The sequence below is a fragment of the Anabrus simplex genome, chromosome 12 (genome assembly GCF_040414725.1).
Source record: "Anabrus simplex isolate iqAnaSimp1 chromosome 12, ASM4041472v1, whole genome shotgun sequence".
Lineage (NCBI taxonomy): Eukaryota > Metazoa > Arthropoda > Insecta > Orthoptera > Tettigoniidae > Anabrus > Anabrus simplex.
Window position 1 is genome coordinate 32656632 of NC_090276.1, and position 13163 is coordinate 32669794.

Consider the following 13163-nt stretch of genomic DNA (forward strand, 5'->3'; position numbering starts at 1 on the left):
CAGGACACTGCCCTTGAGGCGGTAGAGGTGGGATCCCTCGCTGAGTCCGAGGGAAAAACCGAACCTGGATGGTAAACAGATGATGATGATGATGATGATGATGATGATGATGTTCAATCGGGGGCTGCCTGGCCGAGGCGATAAAGGCGTGCTCGGTCCGCCCGGAAGGACGTGGGTTCGAATCCCCGTCAGGAAGTCGCAAAATTTAAGAAACGAGATTTTCACTTCCGGTGGTGCATATGGCTCTGAGGTTCACTCAGCCTACACCAAAAATGAGTACAAGGTTAATTCCTGGGGGCAAAAGCGGCCGGGCGTACAGCTAACCACTCTACCCCATCAAGTGCCGAGGTTACGGATAGTGGAAGCCTTTACCTTCCACCCCTCCAAGGGCCTTCATGGCCTGTACGGTGAAATGGGGGTATGACTTTAGTGCTGGTCTTTTGATTTGACACCCGTAGGCGACCTGAGCGTCATGATGAGGATGAAATGATGATGAAGATGCCACATACACACAGTCCCCATGCCAGCGGAATTAACCAATGATAGTTAAAATTCCCGACCCTGTGACCAAAGGCCAGGACGCTAAACATTTAGCCATTTTTTTTTGCTAGGGGCTTTACGTCGCACCGACACAGATAGGTCTTATGGCGACGATGGGATAGGAAAGGCCTAGGAGTTGGAAGGAAGTGGCCGTGGCCTTAATTAAGGTACAACCCCAGCATTTGCCTGGTGTGAAAATGGGAAACCACGGAAAACCATTTTCAGGGCTGCCGATAGTGGGATTCGTACCTACTATCTCCCGGATGCAAGCTCACAGCCGCGCGCCTCTACGCGCACGGCCAACTCGCCCGGTAGACATTTAGCCATAGAGCAGGACTACTATGTGTTAAGAAGTCGAAGAAAACTATCTCAATAATATTCATATAATATTTGACACTCCGGAGATGAAATATATTTTTTACCTAATGCATGGATTTTCACGAAACTTTGTGGGAATGTCACCTACACAAAAGTAGAGGTATCATGATAATTACTTTCATGTACAATTCATAGTTTAACCAATTTTTTCGAAAATTTAATTCCATTTCTTTCATGAAATTTAATTAACATGTTAATGTAAATTCGTAATTAGGTAGATAACACTTTTTAAAAAACGGATTACGTACCGATTTTTCTGTCTTCTTCTTCTATGTGCGCTGCCCAGTTTCTCGGACGTTGGCGATCAATGTGAGGAGTGCGTTTCTGTCTTCAGCAACACGGTACAGTTCTTCGGTACTTTTTATGCCCGTCCAGTCTTTAATGTTCTAAAGGCATGTTGTTCTCCTTCTGCCTACTGCTCGGCGCCCTTCAATATTGCCTTTCAAAATTGAATGAAAAACTGCGTGTTTTTTTTTTTTTTTTTTTTTTTTTTTTTACATAATTTATATTAGGAGATATATCGTACTAAAGTTTGTGTAATTTTTACGTTCTAAAATTTTGGACTGCAATCAAAAATTCCATACGCAGGTTTCTTATGATACACAACTTTTGTTACATTGGCAGAATATTATGGGAGGAAAATGGATTTAAATGTAAAATTACAATTGGCAAACAAAGCATAATTTTTAACCCCATGGCACTACAGCTCTTGAAGGGCTTTGGCCTACCAGGCGACCGCTGCTCATCCCGAAGGCCTGCAGATTATGAGGTGTCGCGTGGTCAGCAATACGAATCTTTCCGGCCATTATTCTTGGCTTTCTAGACCGGGACCGCTACTCCTCAATTCTAATCACGCAGGCTGAGTGGACCTCGAACCAGCCCTCAGGTCCAGGTAAAAATCCCTGAGCTCGGCAGGAATCGAACTCAGGGCCTGCGGGTGAGAGGCAGGCAAGCTACCCTTACACCACGGGGCCGGCCAAAGCATTATTACAGTGATAAATTATTTGAATTCAGCGGAATAACATTTTGACAAGAAAAAAAAAAGAAACTCAATCCCTTCTATTTCAGTCCAAAAAATCACCCAAATAACCAAAATATCGATTTGTATCTCCGGAATATCGCCTTAACACACAAACCATCAAAAAAATAAACAATCCCCTGTGGATTTTGAAAAACTGTCATATATACAGTACATCTTTGAACAATGAACCAATCATTTGCATTCGCCTATGGTTCGCACGGCCTTACTTCTAAATTGACGTTTCGCAAAACAAATGAGCATCGCCTTTCCTCTGTTGCCAGCGCGCTCCGCCCGCGAGAACAGCTGACGCAATACGAGCGCGGTAAACAGCCCTTGTGAAATGTTATACCCTACTCAGAAAAACTAATGAATATGGATTGAAAACAAATTCACAAAAACTACACTTACTAACAACATCTGACACTAATAAGAGAATATATTATTAAAAATAAAAGAGAATGAGGAAATAAAACATCACTCACCACCAATGGCTGACACAGGAAGGAGGCTACGGCCTACAGAGGGAACACTCCACCGACACTCCACTGATCTCAGAGTCACTAGAACCCTCCAGCAATATGAAAAACACACTAATTACTGAAGGAAAATGCAAAGGATCGCAAAACGTACCGAATACCATACACGCTGAGCGAGAGAGGTTAACCACGTGGCGAATGTAAATATTAGAGTTGGCAACTGCGTTTCGAGATCGTGTTCTGCCGATATAAATCGATATGAATGGCAGATTGGGATTGGTTGGATGTCTATGCTTCAACACATACCCACCAGACAGAGCTAAAATCGGACAAAACGTCAATTTAGAAGTAGAGCCGTGCGGAGTATAGGTGGCCGATTTCCTATCAATTGTTTATCTAGCCATTTTTTCAAGTATGTTCAAAAACTTGGAAATTTATCGAACATTTCTCTTGATACAATACTCCACTCCCTTACTCCTCCTTCAAATAAATATTCGTCCAAATTTGTCCCCTTGAATACCAAAACGATATTCCTTCCTTGTAAAAGCCCCGCTCATGCTTGTTCGTCTACTAATATCATTCCACGACAGTGAACATACCACTTAGTCGAATTTCTCGTCTCCTTACTCCCAAGTCTTCCCAGCCACGGTATCCCCTGCCTGTCATACGAGGCGACTAAAAGGGTTCCCAGTGGTGGTGGTGGTGATTATTGTTTTAAGAGGAAGTACAACTGGGCAACCACTATATAACACTAATGAGAGAGAAAAAAATGGAGATACCGTGGGTGTTATTCTACCGCCCCAACCCACAGGGGGAAAAGGGTTCCCAGGGGCCCTCAACTAGGAAGTGTGGTTTGGTGACCACGGGGCCCTCAAATGAGTCCTGGCATTGCTTCCACTTACTTGTGCCAGGCTCCTCACTTTCATCTATCCTGTCCGACCTCACTTGGTCAATTCTGGTTCTTTTCCGATACCGTCGCTATTAGGTTTCTGAGGGCTATGGATTCTTTCATTTTCACGCCCTTCGTGGCCCTTGCCTTTCTTCATCCGTTACTTCATTTTTCGAAGTGACGGATCGCTTCTTTTTTCTTCTTTTTTCTCTCTGTTACCCCATGCGGGTGGGGGGACGCAGACGAAGAATACACCCACGTTATCCCTTGCCTGTCGTAAGAGGCGACTAAAAGGGGCGACCAAGGGCTGATCGAATTAGAACCTTGAGACTACTTGTAATTAGTACCACCACATGGGGAACACCATGGGTCGCTTTTACTTGCGCGTAGTACCACTATGTTAGGTACAAAATAGGTTGGTGATTAGTAGCAAAAGAGTGCGCTGTCGGCTTTTACAGTACCTGTGGTTAGTACACTTACGTGATGAACACAATAGATTTGCGTTGCCTATAAATGGCGCCGTAATGTGCAAAACACCGTAATCTGTATTACATGTGCGAATTTCATTACCTGTGAGTAGTACCATAGTGCGCGGAATACCGCGAGTCTCTGCTACTTTTGATTAGTACCGCAACATTACAAATACCATGGTTCTACTTTCCTAGCGATGAGTACCATAATAAGGCGCCGATGACTTGGATTTTGGACCCATTTAGACTACAAACACCATCGATTCAGTATTGTGCTATAGACGCAGTCCCTTGCTCAGTAATACTATTGTTTTATGTCAGTTTCTGTGAATGTGAGACATTGCGGGTCGGATCCACTGATTGTTTTAAATTCATATCCATCCATTAATGTCTTTGCTGGCAGGACCTAGTGTTTACAGTGCACTATGTCTTCTGGTGTGGGCTAGAGCAATTTTGTTACTTTCATTGATCTGTCTCTGTCTTATCCTTGGCTTTGACAATATGAAAGTGACTGAGGTATGAGCGATGCTAGTAATGCCATTCCTTGTGCAGCCAGTCCCTGCTATGAATGGTGTGAAAATGTTGCTCATAGGGTCGGTTGGTGCAGGCATTGCAGTGGGCTTGGCAGACTGATATGTAATAGCAACTTCTGGCTCCGTGAGGAAAGCAACGGGAAACTACCTCACTCCTCATTTCCCTAGTACGCCTCATCAGTGATGCCTAGGCCATCTATGACAGCTGATGGCAGAGCTGTTGAGGATCCAACCAGCCTTAGGGCTCAAGACTGAACATACATACATACATACACATCCATCCATCCATTCATGCTTCATCCTCACGTTTTGAATTCTGGTCAGTGGAGGATTTCGGACTTTTAATTTGTCATTACATTTCGTCTCTTTTCACCGAGATCAATAGCTGCACTCGCTTAAGTGCGGCCAGTATCCAGTAATCGGGAGATAGTGGGTTTGAGCCCCACTGTCGGCAGCCCTGAAGATGGTTTTCCGTGGTTTCCCATTTTCACACCAGGCAAATGCCGAGGCTGTACCTTAATTAAGGCCACGGCCGCTTCCTTCCGTTTCCTAGGCCTTTCCTATCCCATCGTCGCCGTAAGAAATATCTGTGTCGGTGCGACGTAAAGCAAATAGCAAAAAAAAAAAAAAAAAAAAATCGTCTCATTTCGTACCATTAGGGGCCGATGTCCGACTCGTTGGCTGAATGGTCAGCGTACTGGCCTTCGGTTTAGAGGGTCCCGGGTTCGATTCCCGGCCGGGTCGGGGATTTTATCCTTCATTGGTTAATTCCAATGGCCCGGGGGCTGGGTGTTTGTACTGTCCCCAGCATCCCTGCAACTCACATACCACACATAACACTATCCTCCACCACAATAACACGCAGTTACCGGTACATGGCAGATGCCGCCCACCCTCATCGGAGGGTCTGCCTTACAAGGGCTGCACTCGGCTAGAAATAGCCACACGAAATTATTATAGGGGCCGATGACCTAGATTTTAGGCCCCTTTAAACAACAATCATCATAATTTGATTGAATTATTGATTGATTGGATTGGTTTTAAGGCCAACTAACCAGTTGAAGTGATGTTTACACATCTGTTCTCTTCATTAATATTGAAAGGGTGGTGACTTGGTTATGGAAAATATCCATTTATAGAATTCTAATTACCACATTAATCATTCCTTCCTGACGCATAAAGGATGTAGTTTTAAATATGAAAACAACCTGAATGACAAGTCATTTCTGTTTTCTTCCTACTTCAGAGTCATATTTGCATTCGTTCCGGATGACTGATTACAGTAGGAGTGTGGACTGTATATGTAGCCTATGTGTTTGTGTGTGCTTCATTTTAACAACTTGCAATACACGGTACTTAGTGTGAGAAGATTACTTACGCTGTCATAATGCAACGAAATACAGCGTCATTAGCAAAATAACGTTGTTGTTCTTGATGTTATTTCATTTGAAAGCCTTAGGGTAGGTTGCAAGAACGCATACATTTAAATCATTATTACTCCGTTATGATGCAGTCTCAAAATATCTGAACACGAAGGTGACAGGAAAGAGAATCTAAATATCTGCAAGAAATATGTAGCCGAAATAAATACAGGGTCTCATATATGAAACGGCGTATGGATTTTAGTGCCGGGAGTGTCCGAGGACAAGTTCGGCTCGCCAGGTGCAGGTCTTTTGATTTGAAACCCGTAGGCGACCTGCGCGTCGTGTTGAGGATGAAATGGTGATGAAGACGACGCTTACACCCAGCCCCCGTGCCAGGGAAATTAACCAACTAAGGTTAAAATTCCCGATCCTGCCGGGAATCGAACCCGGGACCCCTGTGACCAAAGGCCAGTACGCTGACCATTTAGCCATGGAGCCGGACGGGTCTCATATAAATTAAGACCGAACACACTGTGTTTGTACTCTGGGCTAAGGCAGCTGCCTCAGCCGAACTTGTCGCGCGAGGCCGCCCTGCTTTAAGCTTGTATACATTCATATATGCAATCTTACCTTATAAAAGATGTTGCAAGTGTCGTCCTTGCTGGGTTATACACGCAGTGTGTCTGACTGACGCGAGTTAGTTCTGCTAGTGTGATGTTTTTGATTTATTTCGTAATGTTTTCTTTCAGCTCCTCCACTGTGTGAGGATTTGTCTGATATTCCCTTTTTTTTTTCAGTTTACCCCACAAGTAAAAATCACACATTGTTAGATCTGGAGAACGAGGGGGAAATAGACCGTCACTGAGCACTGTGTCTGCAAACACTCTCGGGATTGTAAGAAGGGAATCTTCTGCTGTATGAGCAGGGTCTGAATCTTGTTGAAACCACGCATGCGATTTTTCTTCTTCCATTAACTGATCGAAGAACGGCGGAAAAATGTCAGCTTAGTACCTCTCTGCATTTACTGCTGTCCCGAAAAAGGTAGGTCCAATTATTCGCCTTGCACTAACAGTGCATCAATCACCAATCTTTCTATCATAATGAGGAACTTCATAAACACCATTAGGATTTTCTGTGTACCAATAGCGAGAGTTATGAGTGTTCACACAAGCATTAAAGTGAAACCAAAACATTTACATAGGAAAATACGGTATTTACAACTCTCTCACCATGTTAACAGCTGAGATTCTGATTGGTGACTGATGCTTGCCAGGTCGGACATGTGCAGACTACTTGCAAGATCAAGAATTATGCGCGCGCCTCCCATACTGGAACGTGCGTATAGGAGAGTAAACATGCCGCTTCGACGGTCTTAGTTTATATGTGAGAGCCTGTAATCTAGTGAGTCTCAAACTATCCAAGAAGTGGAGGTAGCTGCATAGGTTACAAGGACTTCAAATTATTCTTAAGTTTACTAGGAGGGTACCCGTACTTCACTACGTTCAGGGTCAATCTTTTTATTTTTATTCTGTTTATTTGAAAGATTTTGTCGAATACTTGTAGGACCAGTGGCTGGAAATTCCATAAATGCCACTTGAACTATGGAATTGTCCTGAAAAACGACACCGAACAAACAGATACCGTTGAAGGAAACGAGCTAGAACAACATAGAGAGGCGTAAGCGCTGCCTATTTGAAGCTAATTGAACGAATGCCCGCCATGTTTCCAGTGGTCACATAAGCAAGGGGGCGTGGCTGTCGAAAGACGAAAAATGTTGAAAATATGCATTTTAGAATCACTGGTGTAAAATAAGGACCATTATACGAAGCTTAGAGCATTAAAAATCGTAGAGTGCGATTAGCGCCACTTCATCCATGATACGGTGTGAGGCACCAACATCATGATCATTGTAAAGTAGTTTCAAAAGTATATAAGGAGAATCGTCATACAATGACATATGAATAGACGACGAAATCGGAACAAGAGCATTGCCCTGTTTAGTTATTGTGGTTAAGCTTAAATTACAGTAAAAACCGAGGACATAAATGGACAGTTATGAAGGATGTCCTTGAAACGAAAGGGACCTAGAATAGGTTACAACCACATTATGATAATATTTTTAAACCTGTTACATCCCCTTGTGTACCACTCTAATTTTTTATTTTATTAATTAATTAATTAATTAATTAATTAATTTTGCTACCTGTTTTACGTCGCACTAACAAGTCGAAGTCCCCCTGTGGGTGGGGGTGGTAGAATAACACCCACGGTATCCCTGCCAGTCGTAAAAGGCGACTAAAAGGAGCCTCAGGGGCTCTGAACTTTGGAGCGTGGGTTGGCGACCAGGGGACCCTCAGCTTCCACTTACTTGTGCCAGGCTCCTCACTTTCATCTCTGCAATCCGACCTCCCTTGGTCAACTCTTGTTCTTTTCAGACCCCGACGGTATTACGTATGGAGGCCTAGGGAGTCTTTCATTTTCCATGCCCTTCGTGGCCCTTGTCTTCCTTTGGCCGATACCTTCATTTTTCGAAGTGTCGGACCCCTTCCATATGTTCTCTCTGATTTTTTTTTAAATTTCGTTTGGCTATTTCTAGCTGAGTGCAGCCCTTGTAAGGCAGACCCTCCGATGAGGGTGGGCGGCATCTGCCATGTGTAGGTAACTGCGTGTTATTGTGGTGGAGGATAGTGTTATGTGGTATCTGAGTTGCAGGGATGTTGGGGACAGCACGAACACCCAGCCCCCGAGCCTTTGGAATTAACCAACGAAGGTTAAAATCCACGAACCGGCCGGGAATCGAACCCGGGATCCTCTGAACCGAAGGCCAGTACGCTGACCATTCAGCCAACGAGTTGGACTTCTCTCTGATTAGTGTTATATAGAGGATGGTTGCCTAGTTGTACTTCCTCTTTAAACAATAATCACCACCAACACCTAACAAGTCGAAGCTTTTCTGTGACGAAAGGACCTTAATTAAGGTACAGCCTGGTGTGAAAATGGGAAACCACAGAAATAAAACCATCTTCAGGGCTGCCGACGGTGGGATTCGAACCCATTATATCACTAATACGAACTCGAAATTGTGCAACCCTAAGCGTATGGCCAACTCGCTCGATTAAAATATTTATTATAATGTAGGGGACATATTTTGTCCTTTTACCGTATTATACTGTGTATGTTAGCTGAAGGGTAACCTTGAAAGTTTGTTCATTATGAAGTGTAGCCTAATTTTAAATATTAATGCGACTGACGTCTACAATAGACATTTCATACATTTGACATCACCAGTAAAATTCCGTATTTACCATGCTTGGTGTACGTTTGACTGAAATAGGTCTACATCAGACCATCACTCAAGCACAAGATACAGAGTGACACATAGCCTTCAGGATCATTAAGGAGAGAGGAAAAAGAAAAGAAAGAATCAATATCAAACTTCAGTGAATCATACACCACGAACACCAGGTGGTAACAAATATATATATATTTGCAACTTGCTTTACATCGCGTCGACACAGATAGGTCTTATGGCGACGATCGGTTAGGAAAGTCCTAGGAGTGGGAAGGAATCGGCCGTGACCTTAATTAAGGAACAGCCTGGTGTGAAAATGGGAAACCAGGGCTGCCGACAGTGGGGCTCGAACCCACTATCTCCCGGATGCAAATCAACTCTCAATGGCAGGCAAAAAATATGACTAGTAGGGCAGGCATATCAAGGCAAGTTATCTGACCTATGTGCTGCGGAACAGCAAGGGAGATATATCTTTGAAAGTTTTACAATCTTATCCTCTCCAAGTATTTATTTCCTGGATATTGTTGAAAATGAGTAAGCTAAATACATACCTGACAAATTTCCTGCCACTCTGGCAAAATTCCAGTGCACAAACTACGGTAGAGTAGTGTGAAGTGCTAATAGTAACTGTCCATGCACAGCAGAGCTCTAGGTTGGTAAGGGGAATCTCTGTATACTCACAGATGAGAATGTATTAGATGTAGGAGGTGCATTTCCTGTTTCTGCGAGCATTCTGTGGAAGAAGTAGTGGTATTCCTTACGCTAGTATAATGTTAGCATTACGAGGAGGCAGCTGGTCTACTTAACATGGTGCGTGACATGATCTGGGATGATGAGATGAGATGAGAGCCGTCACTGTGGGCGACTTGGAGACAATGGACAGGATGTCACGATCAGTGTTTAGTGAATCACTACCTTGTTATGGTACAGTTAGTATGTACTGTAAGCATGGTTTTGTCTTTGCTACTGAGGAGTTTGACCTCTTACTACGCCGCGTTAAGAAGTGATCAGTTCAAACTTAGCGCACCCCACCCACTTGGCTAACTATCCTTGGTACGAAAAGATGACTCAAGAGCTCCTCTGTATACTGTATAGTGGTACTCGTAATAAGGTCAATGAACAATAGCAACTCCAGTCAATTACAGTGTCTGGATTCATAACGGTAGCCAGAGGAACATTCCTTTATTTTGACGTGACACCGTCTAGAAAAATCAGGTTACTTATTTTTCGAACATTTTGTTTCCTAACGTGGTCAACTATCGACTGCATGCATCTTAAGGATTCCTGGTCTATCTTCACTTCTCTTCCCAGATCCTCTTCATTCTTTCGCTTCTCGCCTCCTTTATTGCGAATTCTCTTCAAATGATTTTAGACTTTCCATAGCATTTCAGCGTTCGTTTCCGCATTGTATGCATGATCTTTTCAGAGTACTTGTAGAGCTCCTCATTTCTTTTTCTCTTCCAAGTCCCATGAGTGGTCTTCAGTGGTCCAAAAATTTTCTTCACAATCTTCCTTTGCTTCTTCTCGAGTTCTTGCAGCTCCTCGTTTTTATTTTAAATTTACAGTGTGACGCTCTGAAAAGTCCAATCCTTCCGGTCTTATTACTGTGTCGAATTTTGGCCTTGTAGGACGTTCGCCGTTTTTATAGCTGTTCTGTGCTAGCTTGTAGGCCAGATTTAATTTTCTGGCTCTAGCCTTATTTGCCTATTAATCCAGTCCGTTGGGTTGGATCCATTCTCCCAGGTATTTGAACTTCCATACCATTCAGCAATTTATCCAGATCTTCTGGAGTCTCAGATAAAATAACAATATCTCACGGTTTTGATTTCATCTCCTTGGATTGTGATTCTCTTTCCAAATTCCTCTTTGATTTCCTTTACTGCCTGTTCTATATAACTACAAATTTAATAATAATAATAATAATAATAATACTGTCATACTTTTTTTACATAGTTTATGCCCCCATTGGAGCACTTTAATCAGTCATATACAATAAAATCTATTAGTATTAAATAGAATCAGCTTTTCACCTTCTTCTTTCGCTCCCGAAACTTCATCCTGTCGGATCTGGCTGCCCTTTGGTTGTCAGTAATGGTGTACTTCCTTCGTTCAAATCTTATGAGTTTGAATCGCAAGCGTTCATTCCTTAGAATTATCTTCTCCTCTCTGCCTTCCCTGTCATATTATTAACATTTTAAATATACTTTAATTTTTTGAGCGGCGGTAAATATATTTACTCACCGATTTGATACGTGAAAGTAATGTGATCACGCCCGTCAATACTTTTCAAGTGGCAGCTTTGATACAATTGCACTATTCCTACAGTTGTCACAAGTAGATCCATGAAGAACCTTCCATGTCAATTAATTATTCGAGTTATAATTAATGACTTTACGTAGATTAATCATTTTTATTACATCATTAATTTTGAGCAAAGTAATCTTATATAAATCACTTCATTATCTGTCCTTAGAAATACTGGTTTTTGTGCAGTAGCTCAATAATCAACTACTGCATGTTAAGAAAACAGTATTACCCTTATGACAACAAGGTTGCCATATCGAACTACTCTGTTCAACAGCATCACGAGAAAACGTCGGTACATTTATTGGTGAAAATCAGTGATTAATTTCAAGATAAAAAGGGGAAGAATATAACCTGCAAATTACTACGGTATAGGGGTTGTAGAGGGGGATTATTTAAGTTTCAACAGCAACAAGAGTGTAAAATACTTCACATACAAAATCTCAGTGTTGAAGTTCGAGGTAAACTGGGGGGAAATGGATAACAGATAATTTTTATAGTTTTGGGTGGGGGAAGGAGGTAAGGGGTGTAGTGTTTTAGTTATTTATTCTTCTTCTTCTTATTCTTTGTATTTTGGGTCTACCAAGCGGCTCGTATCTTCTCGTCACTTGAGCCTTCTGTTTTCTCCTCTTCCAGTATTCCTTCATTTTCTGGCTGTGAGCCATCTTTCTTTCCTCCATCCACCTAAGTCTGCTGGTTCCTGTGTTCTTCCTACTCGTAAGTGACGTTGCAAAATTCCCCGTTGGTGGCTTGCCGAAACTGTGGATGTTCATGTATGGACTCATGCGGGATTCCAAGTTGTTCCAGATCCGTCTTGACCGAAGGCATCCTCTTGTTCCTGGATGCTTTTCCTCTACCTGCCACAGCGAAGATCCTGTTAGTAAGTCTGCAGGAGTTCATGCGGTTCGTATGGCAAGAGTTACAATAGTATAAATATGTACAAATTATTAGTCTTCAATGTTGAGTTGTAGGATATTTAAAGTTAGATCAAGGTTTTCAGTGTAATTCTGAAAACAGCCTTTTCTAGTTCTAGCATTTTTCTCATATGTATACTCTGATTGCTGGGATATCCATAAAGCAAAGCTTTAGGTCCAGAAGCCAGTGCACTTACTATCTTGGCACTACACAGGGTTCAGATGTAGAGCAATTTACAGTTAGGCTGTACCTACGCAAGTGTAGCAACAACACCGATTGGGCAAAAGATATAGATTGCTAGTTGACAAATGGCTCCCGTAAGTAGGGCACCGCATAATCAATATATTGGTTTCCATGGTATCAATCGAGAGTATTCAATATGATGACAGCTAGAGCAAGATTTCAAAAACAAGGAAAATAACACTCTTAGCAGATTAATCTTTGGATCCGCGGTATATAATCCAATATGGAGGAACTTAGAGCAAACAAGTTAAGCCAATATACACCCTAGAAAACAAAACGAAAAATAGATCGTAGATTACAGAGATAACACTTCAACACTATCACCATATAAAATAGAAACACAGATAATCTTTGGAAACCAGAGCATCCGTGGCTCAGGCGGCAGTCCATCAGTTTCTCAACTTGGGTTCCGGGGTTCAAATACCGGTCACTTCATGTGAGATTTGTGTTGGACAAGGCGGAGGCGGGATAGGATTTTCTCCGGGTACTCCAGTTTTCCTTGTCTTCTTTCATTCCAGCAATACTCTCCAATATCATTTAAATTTCATCTGTCAGTCATTAATCATTGTCCCAGAGGAGTGCGACAGGCTTCGGTAGCTGACGCAGTTTCTAACGTCGCCGCTAGATGGCGTTTCATTCATTCAATTCCTTACCCGGTCAAATGACTGGAAACAGGCTGAGGATTTTCATTCTTTGGAAACCGCAAGACAAATGAGATCAGGATTAAATATCTTAAGA